The sequence below is a fragment of the Carassius carassius genome, chromosome 48 (genome assembly GCF_963082965.1).
Source record: "Carassius carassius chromosome 48, fCarCar2.1, whole genome shotgun sequence".
NCBI classification, from domain to species: domain Eukaryota; kingdom Metazoa; phylum Chordata; class Actinopteri; order Cypriniformes; family Cyprinidae; genus Carassius; species Carassius carassius.
The window spans coordinates 12,652,728-12,674,864 of record NC_081802.1 but is presented as its reverse complement, the minus strand read 5'-3'; the positions used below and the strand labels follow the sequence as shown (position 1 = coordinate 12,674,864).

General features: G+C 37.6%; 1 long non-coding RNA gene across 1 annotated transcript; it reads right to left on the bottom strand.

Annotated features, from left to right (window-relative positions):
- Nucleotides 1-18,866: 18,866 nt before the first annotated feature.
- LOC132131633 (uncharacterized) lies at nucleotides 18,867-21,778 on the bottom strand. The gene is made up of 3 exons (XR_009428908.1): nucleotides 21,713-21,778; nucleotides 20,880-21,017; nucleotides 18,867-19,959 (listed from the first exon to the last, which is right to left on the bottom strand). It is a non-coding gene; the product is annotated as an uncharacterized LOC132131633 (long non-coding RNA).
- Between the last annotated feature and the right edge of the window lie 359 nt (nucleotides 21,779-22,137).

The following is a 22,137-nucleotide window of genomic DNA, read 5'->3' as shown; positions in this document are numbered from 1 at the left end:
ACGCTGAAGGGAGCGAGGATAAATCATTTCACTTGATTCAAGTCCTCCATCCTCACGTCTTTTCCTTGCGTCCTTCCCTCGCATCCTGAAAGGGTGGAGCTAAGAAACGAGGAAAGGAAGCGAGGAAAGGAAACGAGGATGCACAAATATGAATTGAGAAGCACCCAGTATGTCCGAATTCTTAGATGTACCCGGATGGCCTACTACTTCCGCCCGAATTACCCATACGATGGACACTACTCTATCCCATGAGGCCACGGGAGAGGACTCGTCATACTCATATTCATACTCATATTCGAAAATAACGGAAAATCGTGACGCCGCTGTTTTGAAGTGTAAGTACCTTATGGATAAACGCTGTTCATTGTGGTTAAAGTGTACTTGTTTAACATAATCCAAGAAAACGACTGATTTGTTAAAGTTTTACACATTGTAAACTAATGAGACTATTTTGTAAATTGAGTTTAAAAATATGTTTAATAATCATTATCGATCAGAGGCTGTGCCTCAGCTTGTTAAGGCTGCTTTCTACAGACGAGGCTCGTTAAGTAATTTAATGATATAAAGTTACAAAATTTAAGTAATTGAAACAAGTTAATTTACATTTTACTAGTGTTGATATTTTGAAAAAAATTGTTGTATAACTTACATGGCAAACTATTGTTAATAAGTGCCTCAGTTTGATCATAAATCATCAGTAATGTGTAAATCCTGTTCTGATGTTACAGAGACTGATGAACACACTTGTAAAGCATAATTCAGAAAGTAACGTTATATAAATGAAAATTAATCTTAACTACTCACTCTTTCCATGTATTTATGTTAGGATCATCACTGATTTATGCTGTTTTTTTATTACAATATTAATTTCCAGGTATTTCCAGTTGCTATTTTGTCAGTTGCAAAGTGCTTAATAGCAAATAACTTTTGAAGCACTTGTGTGCATGCACACTGATTTTGTAGCAGTTTCCAGTTGTTTTTAAACAAGAAACATCTTAACATCTGAAGAATGTTGTCTTGAGAATGGGTGCCACACTTTAGAGAAATACCAATACACCAGGTCACATTTAAAATTATTCTCTCTATTTATTTGTTTATTTATTTTTCATTTCTACAGGGATAAGAGCACAAAGCTTCAGACAAAACTACATTAACATTTTCGTAAAGTAGTGTAATAGAGTTTAAAGCAACAGCAAAAGGGAATTTCTTAAGACGTTTTTATAATAATGTCAGGAAAATAAACTTCAGCAGCTTCAGGTCAGTTTCTGTATGTGTAGAAGATGAGGACTTTACATTTGGGTATCAAAAATGAGTGAAAAACAGTGGAAATCTAAAATTTACCCCAGGGATAAAGTAATACATATTGTAAAATTTAACTTGTTGCAAATATGTTGGTATGATATGTTATGTGATATGTTACTAGATTTTCAAATAACTGTAATATGAATTCCTGGAGTGTAATATATTTATGTGTACATATAAATACACACACGTTTAAATGTAAATATTTACATGTGTATTTATACATATTTATGTGATTTATAGTATATATAAATTTCATTAACACCATTAACAGCTCCTGCAACCCATCCTGATCACCTCTCCAATCAACCGCTCTCACCATTCACAACTCCTGCAACCAACCCTGAATGCCTCTCCAAACAACTGTTCACACCACTCACAACTCCTGCAACCCACCCTGAACACCTCTCCAATCAAGCGCTCTCACCATTCACACCTCCTGCATCCCCCCTCTCCCCTACACCTGCAATACAGATCAGCGAGGATGCGGTGCGCCAGGTCTTCAGGAAGCAGAAAAGGAAAAAAGCACCAGGCCCAGATTGTGTTACACCAGCCTGTCTGAAATCCTGTGCTGACCAGCTGGCCCCCATCTTCACAAAGATCTTCAACAGATCGCTGGAGCTGTGCGAAGTCCCTTCATGCTTCAAACGCTCCACCATCATCCCCATCCCAAAGAAATCCAAAATTACAGGACTAAATGACTACAGGCCTGTGGCTCTAACGTCTGTAGTCATGAAGTCATTTGAAAAACTGGTGCTGGCCCACCTGAAGGACATCACTGGACCCTTGCTGGATCCTCTTCAGTTTGCCTACAGAGCAAACAGATCTGTGGACGATGCAGTAAACATCGGACTGCATTATGTTCTGCAACACCTAGACAGACCGGGGACCTATGTGAGGATCCTGTTTGTGGACTTCAGCTCTGCCTTCAACACGATCATCCCAAACCTCCTCCTGCCCAAACTAACTCAGCTCTCCGTGCCCACCTCCGTCTGTCAGTGGATCAACAGCTTCCTGACAGACAGGCAGCAGCTAGTGAGGCTGGGAAAATACACATCCAGCACCCGTACAATCAGCACCGGAGCTCCCCAGGGCTGTGTTCTCTCCCCACTGCTCTTCTCCCTGTACACTAATGACTGCACATCTAAGGACCCCTCTGTCAAGCTCCTGAAGTTTGCAGATGACACCACACTCATCGGCCTCATTCAGGACGGTGACGAGTCTGCTTACAGACAGGAGGTTAAAGAGCTGGCTGTCTGGTGCAGTCTCAACAACCTGGAGCTTAACACGCTCAAAACAGTGGAGATGATCGTGGACTTCAGGAGAAACCCCCCTGCACTCCCCCCACTCACCATCATGAACAGCACTGCGACTGCAGTGGAGTCATTCAGGTTCCTGGGCACCACTATCTCTCAGGACCTGAAGTGGGACATTCACATTGACTCCATTGTGAAAAAGGCCCAGCAGAGGTTGTACTTCCTTCGCCAGCTGAGGAAGTTCAACCTGCCACAGGATCTGCTGAAACAGTTCTACTCCACCATCATCGAATCCATCCTCTGCACTTCAGTAACTGTCTGGTTCAGCTCAGCTTCTAAATCGGACCTCAGAAGACTACAGAGGGTAGTCCGGACTGCTGAGCGAATTATCGGTACAACCCTCCCATCTATTCAAGAACTGTACTTATCCAGAGTGAGCAAAAGGGCTGTTAAAATCACTCTGGACCCCTCACATCCAGCACACTCCCTCTTTGAACTGTTGCCATCTGGTCGACGCTACAGAGCACTGAGCACCAGAACGACCAGACACAGGAACAGTTTCTTCCCTCAGGCAATCCATCTTATGAACATCTGATAATAACTGTGGGACACACTACACTATTTATATTTATATACACTACACTTTTTTATCCAACACACATACTTAGCGTACACGTAAATCTTTTGCACATAATATACATGTACATACATGGAACACACGATACTTATTTATATTTATATACACATACACTTATTTATCCAAACACACATACTTAGCGTACAGTTACAATTTTTCCACATAATATACATGTACATACATAAATGCTCTTTTTAATATACCTGCCATACATTGTCAATTTGTATATTGTCAATCCTTACCCACCTATTTGTATTTTTTTGTATTGTTTATTCCTTATTGTGTTTTTTGTTCTGTCGCTGTTATGTTGCACTGCGGAGCTCTGTCACGAAAACAAATTCCTCGTATGTGTGAACATACCTGGCAATAAAGCTCATTCTGATTCTGATTCTGATATATTTATATTTCTTAACTAATATATGTATATCTTGATTTGACAGTCTTAAAATTACCTTCATAACTTACAGAAGCTGAAACAATAGCAATATGAGAACATGAACTGATTTGCAGAGTCTTAACCTGTTCAACTGTCCTACAGGTAATCCTGCTCTTGAAGAGCTGCACACTGTCGTCTGGTGTGACACAGCTGTGCTCAGATTGTCCCACACATGCTCTCCTGTGCTGACTTCTTTTTGGGGTTCCAGTGTATTATCGTCATGATCCTCCACAACTTCTGCATCAACAATGTCTCCATTCAGAAGACTGAGGTTGTGGAGCACTGCACAGCATGCAACAACATCTGCACAAAGGCAGGACTCACTTCCAGGGCCTTGAAGAAGAAGAAGATGGAGCACAGCTTGTCTTCATCATCCTGATGGCTCTCTCAACAATGTTCTGTGCACGAGCATCATTGGTGTTGAATCAAACCTGTGCAGGATTCTGTTCAGGCTCTCTGTATGGAGTGATGAGGCAGATGTGTGCACTCAAACAAGGACACACACCATCTCCCAGGATGTGTTTTCCTGCAGGTGGATACAGGCCTTCAGTGTAAATAGAGCTGTTCTTCAGCACGCTGGCATCATACACAGACCCAGGATACTCAACAAACATATCATGGGACTTCTCCTGCTGGTGACCTGCAGCTGAACAGAATGAAACCGCTTCCTGTTGAAATAACACTGGGCTTCACTTGCTGCTGGTTCAGTTTGTATGTGACAGCCATCCAGTTACCAGAAGAAACATGTTAAACATTTTTGCTAATATATCTATCTTTATCTATATCTATATATGTGTGTGTGTGTGTGTGTGTGTGTGTTGTCTATGTGTATTTATGTATATATTGGGATGTGTGTATATGTGTGTGTGTTTCTGTGTATATTTCTACAATGTATTTGTGTGTATTTATGTGTATAGGTGTGTGTGTGTGTGTGTGTGTGTATTTGTCTAAGCATTCATTCATTCATTAATTGATTTATGTTCCTTTTGTGTAATTTTATTTGTATTCATTTATTACAATAAATTACTTTATATCCTTACATAAAATCAGGCTGTCATTCTGTTCACAGATGTAGCTGCTGTTATTCTGAGGTAGACAATTAAAAGCTAAATTTATATTTAGTAAAGGATTTACAAGCTGTCAACGAAGGCGTGATCTGCGAACAGCTGACCGACGCCTGCTTTGAATTGTTAATTCAAACGACGTAAAAACGCAGACGAAAGCGATAGTAGATTGGGCTCTTTAAATTTACGCGTTGTTGTGACGACGTATGTCACGTGACAATGTCAACATGGCGGATGTAGTACGTCCGAATTCCATTTATACTACCCACATTCATACTATATTGAACGTACTTTTCTAACGGTCGAGTAGTACGTTCAAATTCAAATGTAGTACCCAGTACGCAGTATGCGATTTCGGACGCAGCCAAGCTCAGAGAAGAACAATCTCAGAGAGCGTTTGTGTCCGCCATTTTCTCGTCTGCCGCCAAAAGGACTGCTATGTCGTATTCGTTATTGGTAAGTATTATATTGTTTGAGTATTTGTAATAAAGAATTTACCTAACTGTAAGAGAATGTTTAACCTATCATAATTTTGAGTGAAATATGCAACAGCAGTAAAAGTTGTGCGAGGTGAATTGTTCCAAGTGTCACTTCGATAGCTTAACGTACTCACGCAACTTGCAAATTCTTTGTTAGACCAGTCTAACGATTCAGAATGTGCCTGTAACTGTGCAAAATTGGTTCTTAACTAATTGGTTTGATATGTGGATTGATATATCCGTCATAAAATGAATTGGAGGCTTGCGATCGCCGCGATTGTTTCGGCGCCGAGTCTATTTTTTGCTGCGTCACTAACGCTGAATTGGCCACAGTGCATTGTTCTTGATCCAATTTGACCTGCCTAGAATGAAAAATAAGACATTTCACCATAAAATCCATGCCCATGGGAAATCAGGGGTAAGCCTACATCAGAACTAGGAGTGGAACGGTAGGTACATGTACTCGTATTGAACCGAAACGATACGGGCGTAACTGCTCGCTGCATGAATATACACGGAGAATACACGGTATAAAAATTAATAAAACCCGCGTGCAAATGAATTAATGTAATGCGGATTCTTAGGGACATATAATCTGTAACCCCGCTTTAGTTCTGAAGCTTCGTATAATGAATCTGCGATGTCAAGATTGCAATGCTGGAATATGGTGTGTGTGTGTGTGTGTGTGTGTGTGTGAGAGAGTTATTGTACAGCTTTCTGCAGTTGGCTTATTTCAGTCTTGATTTCCCCCTGCATCCTGAAAGGCCTGATGATCTACCTGACTGAAGATACACTCTTTCTTCAAGGAGTAAGTTATGTGGTAAGGGATTTTTTTTAAATTTATATAACAGTTCTGTTAATACTTTTATGTTTTATAATATATGATTGGTTATTACTAAATGCTAAATTTTCATTTCATAATAAAACAATATATATTAGTGGAATAATAAGATTTTGTTTCATTATGTCCACTGCTGTGTGTGTGCACTTTGGATGGGTTAAAAAAGCAGAGCACGAATTCCGAGTATGGATCAGCATACTTGGCTGTATGTCACATCACTTTCGTCACTATTGAAAAGCTTATTATCAGGCCCGGATTGGCTAATCGGGAGCACCGGGAGGATTCCCAGTGGGCCGGTTTGTTTTTGGGCCGCGACACCGGTGTTGCATGCCACTGGTTTGAACTATGCTGTACATAGACTGCCTGAACTCACTATTTTTATATATTATTTTTTCGCAGCCCATATTATGTTGGATCATATCCGTAATAAAATCTCTATTGATAACTAATCGTTCTTTTTGCGCAAATCATTGTTTTATTTGTAGGTGTGGCAGAAGGCTTTAAGACCAGGCAGAATTGCTGCTCCTGCTTCACAGCGAGCGAGGCTCGCGCTAACTGCACCTTCACCGTGCGCTTTTTAATTTACCAAATCAGTTTAGTCGAATGCAAACAATTTATTTATAATGAGCCCCACATCCAGCACGGCAGGAAAACATTTACTCTACTTGAGGGAAGACGTCTTTCATTGTTAATTAATGCTGTTAAACAGAGAGGGGGAAAATGCATTAAGTCTACAAAATAATAAATAAAATAAAATCCTTCTAACGTAGGCTATTCTTAAACTTGGATGTCATTATTAAAGTAGGCTACAAAATCCAAGCAAGTGGTCCACAATCTCTAAGTTTTCTTTAATTGAAAAAGAAATAGCATTTTCATTCATCCAAAGGCTAAAGTTGCAATAATATTTTAGTTCAAAACTTTAAGAAAAAAAATGCTTGATTGACTGATGCTTCATAGACCTTGTTATGCTTTCAAATGTAATGCCAGTTTTAATTTCACAGTATTTTTACCTAAATTACTTATGTCACAATTCTATGATGGTACAATTTCTCAGGCTGATGACATTTTTTGTATGACATTAAAATTATTTTTAGAATAGTTGTACATAAATAGCTTAAGCAAAAAAATTATTTTTATTTCGGATAACTTTTTAACTGCAGGCAGACTAAAGGCCCGTTCACACCAAACACGATAACTATAAACAGGGTGTCCGCGGATCCTTAAAAAGTCTTAAATTCCATAATGTAAAAATAAGGCCTTAATTAGCATTAAAATGACTTAAATCCGCGTTTCAAAGGTCTTGAAAATACAATCAAACCGACACCATAAAGAAGATTTTATTTTCATTTTAAAATCATGTAACATTTCGTCTATTTGTCACGCAGAAAAAAATAGGCGGAACCATCTAACAAATTACAAGTTCACGGGGAAATTTGATAGGTGCGTGACTGGATCGTTAGCAAATGGTGAATATTTCTTGCTTTAACCATGGGGAAGTGCAGATATAATGAAAACTGGTTACATAACCCTAAATTTGCGTTGTGGTTAAGACCAGTTTGTGGCAATGCTTTCGAGGTCCGGTGTATATTGTGCAAGAAAGTTTTAAAACTCGGAACAATGGGGATCAAAGCTTTGGAGACCCGCATGCAGTGTGAAAAACACAAAGCGGCTGCGGAAACCTGTCGGAAAACAACGGGTATTTCTCAGTTCTGTTCCGTTGCGCCCACCTCAGTGCCACAGAACGCAGCTCCATGCCTTACTCCAGTATCTGCATCCGCTTCAAGCACAGCGGTTTCTACACCACAAGACATCCGAACAACGTTTGGCTCCACTGCAACGCTCAGAGCTGAGGTACTCTGGTGTCTGTGTACTGTAACAAAGCACCAGTCCTATAACGCTAACGATGCTGTTGGGGACATTTTTCGAACCATGTTTCCCGATTCAGAAATCGCTCGTACATTTGCGTGCGGTAAAGACAAAACTGCATTCATTGCCAGATTTAGACTGGCTCCTTACATAACCAAACTCCTCGATGCAGATGTTAACAAGGAAATGTTTGTTTTAATGTTTGACAAGAGCCTTAATGAAATGTCCAAAAATAAGCAATTGGACTTGCATGTACGATATTGGGGACAAGATCACGTCCAGTCAAGATACTTAGGTTCACAATTCATGGGACGTGGGACAGCTCAGGATTTGCTTCACCATTTCAAAGTACCAACCCATCACTAATCATTTTTATGCATTCTAGCTAGCAGTAATTAATCTTTTTTGATATGTAGTGTGTATGTATATATTAGACACATTAATATTTGTAATGTTTTTCAAAGAAGTTTCTTATGCTCATCAAGGCTGCATTTATTTGATCAAAAATACAAAAAAATAAATAATAATAATTTATTAAATATGTATAGCCCAAGTAATTTATTCCTGTAATGGTAAAACTGACATTTCATCATCATTACTCCAGTCTTCAGGATCACATGATCCTTCAGAAATCATTTTAATTAGCTGATTTATTATTAATGTTGGAAACTTTAGTGCTGCAATATATTTTATAACCTGTGATAGTTTCAGGATTCTGATAAATACAAAGTTATAAAGGAATAATGTTTATTTAAAATAAAGCTTTTGACTGACACCATCAGAAAAGGAACTAATAACTTTTCAGATTTTGATGAAAGATTACCATAGCAAACTTTTTTTTTTTCTCTGTGTATTAACTTGCACGGATTAATTGTTCCTTCTATCAAACGGATGTACCAGTGATTCCGTTCCTTGCTTGGCTGAACTGATGAAGGTAATTCTATTACTGCACTCTACTCTGATAATGCTAATAATTAATCTGATCATTTTAATTGTAATCTTATGGAAGTTTGCATAGCTTAGCGGACAATGGTATTAAGCAAACAAAAAGAACAATACTTGTTACAATAGTATACTACAATAGTCTTTTTATGTTGAATGTCAATTAATTAAATTGAAATAAATTAAATGAAATATTTGGGTAACATTCTTTGTGTGTCTTTTGGCTGAGGTATGCTGAGGCGTTTTGTCAAGAAAGAGGTTCTCAAGGATATCAGTTCACTGCAGCTGGTGAGGCTGGATGTCAGTGACAAACAGAGCTGGGTCAACCTAAAGGAAGTAAACATGGGATTGGGTGCAGAATCACTCCTTAAGGTATTCTTTCACCTATAAAATTGTAATTTTGATGGATTCAGCTGAAAGCTTGATTTTATAAAAGGTAATAATAGGTTATAATAGGCTGTTTACATCCTCCCACCAGGAACTACAGAAACAGAAAAAGATAGGTGAACTCACAGCCCTGGAGTTTAGGAAAGACTGTGTCAAGGTTATGTATACCATCACCCAGAAAGTACAGGAAAAGAGCCCATTAAAGTATCCTGTAGTGAGGTAGGTGGCCTGTTTGGACCCCAGCATGATGATGTCTGACCCTGACTGGTGCAAGAGCAATATGACAAAACTGGTGCAGAGGTTTTTGCAAGCCCAACAGTTGTCAGGAGGTGTCTCTGCTGGTAGGAAAGAATAGTTTAGTTCTATCAGAGTGTATTAAATCAAGTTATGAAATATGCTTTTAAATGTCAAAAATGACTTGTGTAAATATTATGTATTAATTTATATGCATACATTTTTATAATTAAATGAATATTATTTTGTTGTTTTCTGCAGGTGATGTTATAATTCAGCAATTCAATGAATTTTTATCTGTTTAAAATGAGAGCTTATTCTCATACAAACCAACAGAAACCAGGCTAGACATATTCCTGCATGGAGTTCTTGGGCAGCGCGATGAGTTATGGAGCTTTTGCAAGAAACTGCTTCTCCTGTCCCATGGGCAGGCAACAGTGGAGAGAGGATTCTCCATTAATAAAGAAGTGGAGACCTGCAATATGCAGGAGGAGACAATGGTCAGTCATCGACTAATATGTGATTGTCAGCATCTGTGGGGGGCTCCTCAATGTCCCTATCTCAAAGGAGTTACTGGCCTCTGCTGCATCTGCTAGATCAAGATACAGAATGCACCTTGATCAGCAGAAAAAAATCAAAATCACTGATGTCCAGGCACAGAAGCGCAAAGCTTTGGAAGACGACATCGAGGACCTGAAAAAAAAGAGAATTCTGATCCAGGTATCTTTGAGCCTGCAGAAGGATGCTGAACAGCTTGCAGAAGAAGCTGAGGTAAAAAGCTGGCACCTTGATGGCACAGCTCATTACAAAATCCAACACACTGAGGAAGCGATATAAAGAAAAAACAAATGAATTACAGCAAATTGAGACCGAGTTGGATACAAAGGGCAAAGAACTGAGATCTATACAGTAAAAACCCAATGTTCAGATTATTGGCATGCAGTGTACATGCCTCATGTTACTGCTGTGCAGTTTGTTTGAAATCTTTGTAGGCTGTCGATGTTCTGCCTAATGTTTAGTCAGTCTTTGCGCTATGTTTTGCAATTTATTGTTCTTTCACGCCTTCAATATGTCAATAAACAATGTGTGTTAAGGATCGTAATTGGTGGTATTTGCTGTTTGCAGATTTGTTGATATGAAATTGGTCTTAAATTTAATTCTGCATGGTATTAAAAAGGTCTTAAAAAATCTTAAATCTAACTTTCAGAAACCTGCAGATACCCTGTATAAAGATAAAGATAACGATAAAGATATAGTTCTAAAAATCGTTCTCAATATTTAAGAATAGCAGAGTCCACACTACAACTATAACGATAAAGGCATAGAGAAACGGTATCGTTGGAATCATTTGCAAAACGATTTTTTCCATAGACCGTAAAAGAAATGGACACAGCGACCCCATTGGAACTCAATTGAGACAAGCGAAACCCATTTTTAGCGATTTTTAGCACTTCCGTTTCTGACGCGCAGACTCAAACTAAGCTTGATGACGTCAGCAACCTGTCTGACAGATGTAAATCTTCTTGTAGCTGTGCGTGCAAACTGCCACCGTTAATCTTGCAGAGACGGCGAGTTTGAGCATGGAGTTCTTTGGCATGAGTGAGCAGGAGTACGTATTCAGATTAATTATTTTGTATAGTATTTTAAAATGTAACGCCAGGGCTTGTATCTATGGGCTTCTCTCTTGACGTCTCCCCGATTGCCTGCGAGCTTCTCCTGTCTGTACGGTAATTTCTCTACTGTGCGACAGAGAGTCGAGTGGTTATGATGCAATCGTTAGCCTATTTTTACACAAACTATTTCTACGGGGCCATAATGTAACATAGAAGGTAATGAGCCCTTTATACATTGTCGTGTATCTTTAGAAATAAATAATGGACAAATGGAGTCTTTAAACGCCTCAGATGTAAAGTTATTCGCTGTCAAAGTGACGCCAAAATGAATGGGAGTCAATGGGATGCTAACGCAAGTGAAGTTCTGCTACAAGATGGCGGCACGCGGCCGACTTCAACTTCCGGTCGACTTCCTTCCTGCATGTTTTTTTCCAGCTGATGAACAATACAAACATTGACATCCAATCAGAATCAAGCCTGCTGTAACGAGCTCGAGGATTTAAAGCAGCAGACGCACATGCGCTCAGAATAAACAGACGATATCATTCGCTGGTGTGGACGCTAATATCGTTATCTTTATAGTTATCGTACTTGGTGTGAACGGGGCTTTAGGCCTACATTATGGTATACAGTACAAATATTTGGAACGTGCCTTATTCTGTCCATTATTTTCTTAAAGAATAAACAATACAAGAATAAACATTATTTTCTTAAAGAGTAAGATAAGGAATCACAATTGTTAATTGGCTTGTGACTTCCCTGAAAGCGGCACCTTGCTCAAAAAAAGCAAGAAGTCATTGTTGGAGATATGCGAGCAAAAGATAATAGAAAAAAATTGTATAAAAGAAAGTGCAAAGGCGGCACTGAAAAGACCAGAATCAAACAGTCCAAGAAGTTAAGGAAGATGTTGAGTTTCAGACTGAAAAGTAGCAATGCAATTTGCTGATTACTTTTAAAATATGAAGGGTCAAATTCACTTAACCAAAGTGTTTTGTGTTTTGTCCAGGCCACTGAGGATGCAGAAAATTAAATCCCAAACACAGTCATGGAGATTTACAAAATCCAAAAAGGAGATTGTACAGAAGACATCGGAGTTGTGGTCGAGGGCATTAAGGTTTTGAGCAACCTAGACTGCGTGATCCTGGCATTCATCAATCTGCCTCATTTATGCTCTTGATCTTAGTTTTCCTGAAAACCTCAAGTATCCCAAAAAAACCTTTCCACTGCATTTCACTGCTGTCATTAAAGGACCTGCTGAGATCATTTCAGTAATCGACTTGTTAACTCAGGTGAGAATGTTGACGAGCACAAGGCTGGAGATCATTATGTCAGGCTGATTGGGTTAGAATGGCAGACTTCACATGTTAAAAGGAGGGTGGTGCTTGAAATCATTGTTCTACCATTGTTAACCATGGTGACCTGCAAAGAAACACGTGCAGCCATCATTGCGTTGCAAAAAAATGGCTTCACAGTCAAGGATATTGTGGCTACTAAGATTGCACCTAAATCAACAATTTATAGGATCATCAAGAACTTCAAGGAAAGAGGTTCAATCCTTGTAAAGAAGGCTTCAGGGCGTCCAAGAAAGTCCAGCAAGCGCCAGGATCGTCTCCTAAAGACGATTCAGCTGCGGGTTCGGAGTGCCACCAGTGCAGAGCTTGCTCAGGAATGGCAGCAGTCAGGTGTGAGCGCATCTGCACGCACAGTGAGGCGAAGACTTTTGGAAGATGGCCTGGTGTCAAGAAGGGCAGCAAAGAAGCCACTTCTCTCCAAAAAAAACATCAGGGACAGATTGATCTTCTGCAGAAAGTATAGTGAATGGACTGCTGAGGACTGGGGCAAAGTCATATTCTCTGATGAAGCCCCTTTCCGATTGTTTGGGGCATCTGGAAAAAGCCTTGTCCAGAGAAGAAAAGGTGAGCGCGACCATCAGTCCTGTGTCATGCCAACAGTAAAGCATCCTGACACCATTCATGTGTGGGGTTGCTTCTCATCCAAGGGAGTGGGTTCACTCACAATTCTGCCCAAAAACGCAGTCATAAATAAAGAATGGTACCAAAACACCCTCCAACAGCAACTTCTTCCAACAATCCAACAACAGTTTGGTGAAGAACAATGCATTTTCCAGCATGGTGGAGCACCGTGCCATAAGGCAAAAGAGATAACTAAGTGGCTCGGGGACCAGAATGTTGAAATTTTGGGTCCATGGCCTGGAAACTCCCCAGATCTTAATCCCATTGAGAACTTGTGGTCAATCCTCAAGAGGCAGGTGGACAAACAAAAACCCACTAATTCTGACAAACTCCAAGAAGTGATTATGAAAGAATGGGTTGCTATCAGTCAGGATTTGGCCCAGAAGTTGATTGAGAGCATGCCCAGTCGAATTGCAGAGGTCCTGAAAAAGAAGGGCCAACACTGCAAATACTGACTCTTTGCATAAATGTAATGTAATTGTCGATAAAAGCCTTTGAAACGTATGAAGTGCTTGTAATTATATTTCAGTATATCACAGAAACAACTGAAACAAAGATCTAAAAGCAGTTTAGCAGCAAACATTTTGAAAACTAATATTTATGTAATTCTCAAAACTTTTGGCCACAACTGTACACCTTCGAGTTTATCCAGAAAACCTAATGAACTTTGATGGACTTGAATGCAAAGATCCTGCAACTCAAAATCAAGCTGTTTGCATGAGATGTGCAATAATTTGAATTATTTGAAAATACATGCACACACACAAAATTTTTTCCTTTTTATACATTCTTACATGCTTTTTCTTACACACTTTTTGTGTATTTCTAGTTAGTCATTTATGTCTTTTTAGGGATAGTTCACCCAAAAATGAAAATTTTCAACATTTACAGATCCTGGAGTTGTTCCAAACCTGTATAAATGTCTTTATTCTGTTGAACACAAAGGAAGATGTGTTAAAGAATATGGGAAACTGAACTGTTCTGGGCCACCATTGATTTTTTGTTGTTTTTTTTCTTCCTACTATGGAAGTCAGTGGTGGCGCAGAACTGTTCAGTTTCCCATATTCTTTAACACATCTTCCTTTGTGTTCAACAGAATAAAGACATTTGTATATGTTTGGAACAACCTGAGGATGAGTAAATGATGACAAAATTTTCATTTATCCCTTTTAAAGTTCACCCAGATATTAAAATTGTCATTAATGACTCACCCTCATGTTGTTCCAAACCTGTAAGTCCTCCGTTTATCTTTGGAACACAGTTTAAGATATTTTAGATTTAGTCCGAGAGCTCTCAGTCCCTCCATTGAAGCTGTGTGTACGGTATACTGTCCATGTCCAGAAAGGTAAGAAAAACATCATTAAAGTAGTCCATGTGACATCAGAGGGTCAGTTAGAATATTTTGAAGCATCGAAAATACATTTTGGTCCAAAAATAGCAAAAATTACGACTTTATTCAGCATTGTCTTCTCTTCAGTGTCTGTTGTGAGCGCGTTGTATGTATTTTCGATGCTTCAACAAATTCTAACTGACCCTCTGATGTCACATGGACTACTTTAATGATGTTTTTCTTACCTTTCTGGACATGGACAGTATACCGTACACACAGCTTCAATGGAGGGACTGAGAGCTCTCGGACTAAATCTAAAATATCTTAAACTGTGTTCCAAAGATAAACGGAGGTCTCACGGGTTTGGAACAACATGAGGGTGTTTTTGACTTTAGAATTCCATAAACTGTTCATGTGCTACAAAGGCTAGAAAAAAAGGCTTCTAAATAAAGATCTCAATCAAGATTTGTCTCTTGTCTTTATAGGGTGCAAAAGAAGGATTTCCTAATAGATTTTTCAATGAAATGTTTTAAGTTTAAGAAGCATAAAACTAATTTTATAAATGTATCCATTGTATAATGGAATGTATCCAAATGGACCAACTTGATTACATTTCATTACATTAATTGGTTTTTTATGGGTTGGGTCTACATATATTTATTGGATGGAAATCCTGCCCTCAATTAAATTGAGTTTGTCCAATAAGTAATTTTTTTGAGTGTATAAACAAAATGATATCAATAAAATGTGAGGTTTAGGTTTAACATCTTTATCACAGTATATTAAACCAAATAAATCATAAATTATTACATAAACTCATTTAAACATAAAGAAATTAATTTAATATAAATACTAAATATATTGATCATAAATCCATAAATGTTCTTCAGTGGGTTAGAGTCAGTCTGTTGTAATTATTATTAACTATAGAAAAATACATTTAAAAAAACAACAGTAATCTATGGTCTATTTTAGGTAAGTAAATCATTCTGCTTCAGTGCACTATGGCATCTGCTTAGTAAATCAAGACACTAGAACTTGTATATTACATATATAAACCTCAAACAATGTAAACCACAATAAATCTATATCGCAAGCCCTTTTCAAACGTAGCATCATTTCACTAAATGTGATCCAGAGGAAAAAATAAGCCTTGATTTATTGTGCCATGCAATCCTGTCAGCAAAGATAATCTTGCATGTGTTTGCATTAGTGCAATGGAGACAATGGGAATTAGATCTGACCGATTTATTACTGAAAGTTCACTACATGCAACCCTCGTATCTGTCATTTTCCCCACATACCTCCCGTCTGTCTCACTCTCTCCATCAGCAGCAGCGGCAGCAGCAGTGCCGGTGACCGGCGGAGAGACGCTCTGCTCGGATCACATCCACTCAGCGCGCCGCTGCATTGCTGCTCATTGGTCTGTTGAGGTTCTCTTATAAATTGTGAGTTTGGGAATCTAAAGTATGACACTATGTGGATCGGAATAAGATTGTATTGTATTGTATTATAAAATAGAGAAAGTTAGATTTTTCTTCATTTGAAATATTTAACATTTCTCAGAATTATGACACTTAATGAACAATATTTATTTATACTGTTTATTTTTATTTTATTTTACTAGAAAGAATAAAAAACTGCTGTTGCGCAGTAAGACCAATTGATGGCAGTATGAAATCACAAGACTGATCCGACTGATGTTTTCGATTTCACCAGGAACTCATCGATGTGTACATTGCTGACCTAATCGGTGAATGGTTGAGCTGAGAGAGAAACTCATTTTGCAGGAGTGGTTTTAGGAGGCCAAACAAATTTGGAACGATATCACATCAAAAAATTTTGGGTGAAATGTGCAGTTTATCCTGTAAACTATTTTGTTGCGTTCATGAATGCAAGGACCAATCAGAGGCGTTCAGATGAGTCACCGCTGAAACACGCTGGTAGATAAGATGAGATAAGAAATTCATCTCACAGTGTAAATAGATCTAGAGATTATTATGGGGGTTTGAGAGTGCTTGAACTCGCTGGACTGAAGTGGAAATGTTCTTTGATAATGTAAAAGTTCTTTGCTTTTGTACAATGAAAGTGTTACAGGCTTATTAGTAACTTACAATGTTTATATTAAATTCACATAAAATACAAAGTCAGTCATTAAAAAAATATTTTATGTTTTGACACCCATGTAAAAAGATGGATTTTAATGCATAAAGTTAATAGATTACACACTATTAAGCTACTTTGCCCATCGCCCATTATAGATAATCCATAAAGGTGCAAAATATATTTGAGAATCAAGATACTTCATGATATATTTTGGGAATATTTAGAATTATATATATATAGTAATAAACCCTGTTTAGTTTGTGTCACCCCGTGTCAGTTTTTTTTCAGTAAGGACATAAGCCTTTATCAGTTAAGCATACCGTGGTATTGTGGTTGCTGTGTGTCACATGACAAGCATTAGAGCAACCCCCCACCCCACCTTCACTCGTGCCCCCTCAAAAGTGATGAGTGCAAGATGCCCCTGACATTGCAATACAAAATTATGTGTCAAATAAATGAATCAAGATGAAACATTAATTTTAGTTGAAATTGTTATAGATTACTCCTAGAGATTGCAGTGATACATGACTGTGGGAAATGACTGAATTTATCTTATTGTTCAGATGAACAAAGAGATGAATTGTGTCCCCTGAAAGCACAAGTGGCCCCCGTCTAACCACCTCAGTTACTTTGGTCTAGAACTGCCCCTGCATTTGAGATGACCTTAGATAACACATGCACGTCTTCAAGATGTCTGTTAAAGATTGTTTCATTTGGAAACTGATAAACATCTGTAAAAATCTGTTTCACCTAGATTAAAGACATTTCCTAAGTGTAGGGTTACCACTGTTTTTTTCCCCAGACACTTCTTGTTCAGGCTTTGTTTTCCTGTTTTATACTTGCTGAAGGTAATGATCGAAAAGTAGTTTGACCAATAACGTGCAGGCATTGCTATGCAAATACACACACATATTAAGTTGGTGTGTGCGACTTTTTTTGAAGCACCTTTGTGCTAGTCTCGCGGAGCTTCAGAGTCAAGCATAACATCACTACTGTATTTGTCAAATATCTTACAAAGTATTAACTCAGTGTCCAAATTATAGTTCAACAATTGATTCTATTTTTGTGAGTCTTCCACTGTTCAGCTTTTGGTGAATCTAGGTCACAAAGGAAGTGCATGAACTGATACATTTTGGGTCACCCAAGTGTCCATCAATTCCTGTCTGTGAGCATGACCCTGTTTGGCAAATGCCTTCAGTGTTTTTTTTGTTTTGTTTTTACGCATTAAATGCAGATGCAACTAGGACAGCATTGTTCTCTGCAGGACTGCGTCCAACTTTTTGCTTAAAACTTTCTGTGCTGTTGTTTATTTATTTGTTTATTTTTTTACTGTCCTACCTCTGCATTTCATAGGCTACTTAATTAACATCTATTAATGACGTTTTACACCAGAAAAATCACAAAAAATAAAAATTTGTGGACGGAAAGATTTTAAAAATGTTTTTGCAAAAAGTGTCCCATGCTCACCAAGGATGTGTTTATTTATTTGAAAAATACAGTAAAAAAAAAAAAAAAACATTAATAATGAATACATGAATAAAAGTATTAATTTCTTTAAAAAAAAAAAAAAAAACATACAACAAAATCAATCATAAAGTACAGCCAATCAGAAGAGCGTGTGAGTGGGCTCTATCCTCTCTCAGACAGAACACCAGTATACTACTGTATCACAATCGAATAGAAATCGATAAGTAGGCCTATAAAAAATAAACAATTTTATCAATGTTCAAAATACATATTCAGCGACTAACATGGAAAGCACTTGTTTGTGCACACAGAGTTCACAGTTTGAAAGTTCTTCTTTCATTTAAAGGAACACGCCACTATTTTTTGAAAATAGGCTCAATTTCCAACTCCTCTAGAGTTAAACAGTTGAGTTTTACCATTTTCAAATCCATTCAGCTGATCACCAGGTCTTGGCGCTAGCACTTTAAGCTTAGCTTAGCATAGATCATTGAATCTGATTAGACCGTTAGCATTTCACTCAAAAATGACAAAATAGTTTTGATACTCTTCCTGTTTGAAACTCTTCTGTAGTTACATTGTGTACTAAGGCCGACGAAAATTTTTTAATTTGCGAACCTGAAAATAGTCCCATGCTAGTTTGTGTAGTTGCAGCAATAGCAGAGCTGCTGGTGACTATTTTCAGGCGCTGCGTAATATCATTGTGCCTGCTGCACACGTGGTACGGCAGCAAAGTTTCTTAAATATTACGCCCCTGAATGAGAGTATACTTAACTAGCTATATCAGCCTAGAGAATCACATCTTTTAATTTTCCGTCAGTCTTAGTACACAATGTAACTACAGAAGAGTCGAGTTTTAAATAGGAAAAATATCAAAACTCTTTGTTCATTTTTGAGCGAGATGCTAACTGTCTAATCAGATTCAATGATCTATGCTAAGCTAAAAGTGCAAACGCCAGACCTGAAGATCGGCCTAATGATTAGAAAACGGTAAAACTCAACTGTTTAACTCTAGGGAAGTTGGAAAATGATCCTATTTTCAAAAATAGTGATGTGTTCATTTAAGTTTTTTTCAAGATTTGAGGTAGGTTATAACGTCGAGTAACGTTATCACATTTTTGGTCCGAATGAAACGAGGCTGTGAGGGGTAGAAGTACATTGCGTTCAATCGATTGTATTGTTGTTTAACAACATCATTGTTCAAAAAGCTTCAGTAGAAAAAAAAACCACAGAACAGTGTTTTCAGTTATTAGGAGTTTTGATATATACAGTGCGTGCCATTGCAAAGACTGTAAGTATGTCCTTCACATTTAATATGTGTTAAATTCAATATGGCATCTAACCAAAGTAAGGTCAATGTCTGAGTTGAGTTATGTTGAAACGGGTGTTCAAAGAAAATTCTCAGTTCCTTTAATGACTACATAAGAATTAATGATTCATAAGTATGAAACAGCTCAATTCCTTATTTTCTTCTCTCATTTGCCACTCTCACAGTAGGCTATGTGGTTTGTTTTCTAATCATGGTCGATTCATCTTTATGTTGGTTCTGAAATGCCTAGACCTACTTGTAGAGTCACAATAATATGCTTTATTAATTGCGAGTGGAAAAGGAGTGTAGCAGATTTTTCTTTTCATTGTTTTTCACATGTATTTGTAACCACAGAATGTTTCAGTATGATACAACTGAAAGTCATTAAAGGAAAAATATCAGGTTTTCTCATGTATCTCTTTCTGACAAAAAATGAAAGAAAGAAAAAAAGAAATATTTACATCTTACCATCTCGGGAAATGCTACATTACAAAATTTAATATGTGTCCATGGTAAGGCATTTGAAATCAGATATTTAATATATTTCTGTCATATGTAATGCTTATGGCCTGCGGATTCTGTTGCTTGAAAGAGTGTCGTACTTCCTCAGCGGTTTAATGGTATCAGTTTTTTTGGACTGCACGTCGCAAATGTCCATCTTGGTCTGGTTTCGCCTCCAGCAGCTTGATTCCACTGGTTTGGTGTTCTCATAGATGTTCTCTAGAAACACATAACATTACAGTAGAGTTACATCAAAAGATTTAACAGTGCAAAGCACAGGCCACGCTGAGGGTATGGAGGAAAATGGTTCTGCTGTGAACGCTGCACCTAACGGCTCGAGTCTAACCACAGACAATGAGAGGCAGTCTAATCATCAACTGGAGCTCACTCTCATAGCACTTAACCACATGACACCCACACTCATCCCGCGCTCAATAGGCGACCAAGGAAATGTCTGACCGTGTACATAGATGTGTAAAAGGATGTGTTGTTTCTCAGCAGAGTCTCGTATGAGGACCCCAAACAGTCTTTGTGAGAATATTTGTGGCATAATTTGGATTACAGCAAGAAATAATCTTGATTATTTCCTCAGTTTATAGCAAAAAGTATAGTTATAAGCTAGACATTCATAACCACAAGGCTTTAGCATTGAGAGTAAGGTTAGTTTAGTAAAGTTCTACAATCGTTGAACATTATCATTATGGTGATATGTTGAACTGCTTTATGATGCTAATGACATGCATTTGAAATAATCTTTTTCAATGAACTGAGCCACATACAAAATACACTGTAAAAAAAAATCCAAGCTGTAAATAAAGATTATTGGAGTATGTTTTAAAGAAAAAAATTAGTTTAGTCATCCAAAATTTCACGCTTAATTCATTGTTTTGCTTGTAATTTCGTTGTAATTGTTGTAGTTGTAAAATTCACTAGAGATTTCTGATTGAAATTTTTTTCTTCACTGATTTTTTTTTTTTTTAAGTGCATAAAACGTGATGATGTGAGACGGACAATGAATTGTTGGATTTTAACGTTAGATTTCCTCAAAGTTAATATAGTTTTTGTTAAAAAAAATAGTTTGGCATTAATTGGCGAGAGTTTTTTTTTTTAAATGCAACATTGAGTCATTGTAAATGTACCTTCAGGTTTGCGAGTCAAGATCCATATGACAACAATTGACACAAGTAGCACTACGCATCCAGCTGCCAATGCTAGCCATATCCACCACTGATCGCTGATGGTCAGTGGAGGGATGCTTGTTGTTGGGATTGTTGTGGCTGTAACACACACAAGATACAAAAAAAATATATATTGTCATTCGGTCAGAAGTGTGGCTCTTCCTATGGCTGCAGTGTTATCGCTAGATTTATATTCTCGACGCATACATGCGTGAATTTGATTATGGAGTTGTATTGAATCAAATATGATAGCAATCTTTTATTTATATATTTATATTTGAAGGGAAAACAATTGATTGCTTTGTAGGTATTTTTGGTCTTGAACTCCAAAAATATATTATCATACATGCAGTGGGGTCCAGAAGGCTAAAATCACATTGGAAATCTGTGGTTCAACGCTTAATTTAATCCTGGACAAAAACAGTAAGGTTTAGGAAAATAAATAAACTGTGAAATATGAAAGTGATATTTTAGATTCAATTGTATTAAATTAGAAAATAAGGAAAACTAGTGGTCTCAGACTACTGAACCCCACTTTGCAGTACTATGTCAGTTGGATGCCTGAAATTCATTTTATAGCAATAGTACACGTTATTTCCTAAAGACTTATATCAGAGAACACATGATATTACTGATATTTTGAGACAAAACTACACACGTACCACACGTGGTTATAGGAAAAGTAGAATCAGTTGTTATCATGCAGAAAATTACTTGCGGAGCTCATACAAGTGACCAAATGGTGTTGAATTGAGTATTTAAAAGTTTAATGAGAGAAAGAAGCTGAATTTTACCAATGTTTAAGCAAGTTGTTGGGGGATCTTGTGTAGTTAGATTTTGTGTTGTTTCCTGCATCTGTGTTGTATATTCAGTGGTGCTGTTGGCGTCTGTAGAGTTAAAAACATCATTGAAAGTGGTTAAAACTGTGAATTGTTACTTTCATACATTTCAATAATGGATTGTGAGCAAAGGTTTTAAAATGTCTTGATGAACACTAATGGCTTTCGACAAAGTAAAGCAACTGAATTCTAAAGCTTTCGTCAGGATTGGAAATTTGGTTATTGGTATATTTTTATACGTTGTCTTTATTTCCCACAATCATCGGATCTGAATTAAGCCATAATGTAACATAATAAATAGTTGGTGCAGAAAATGTTTCACAAATTAGACGTGAAAAATTCTCATGAATTTCATAATGTCTAAGTTTTTGGTTTGCCCA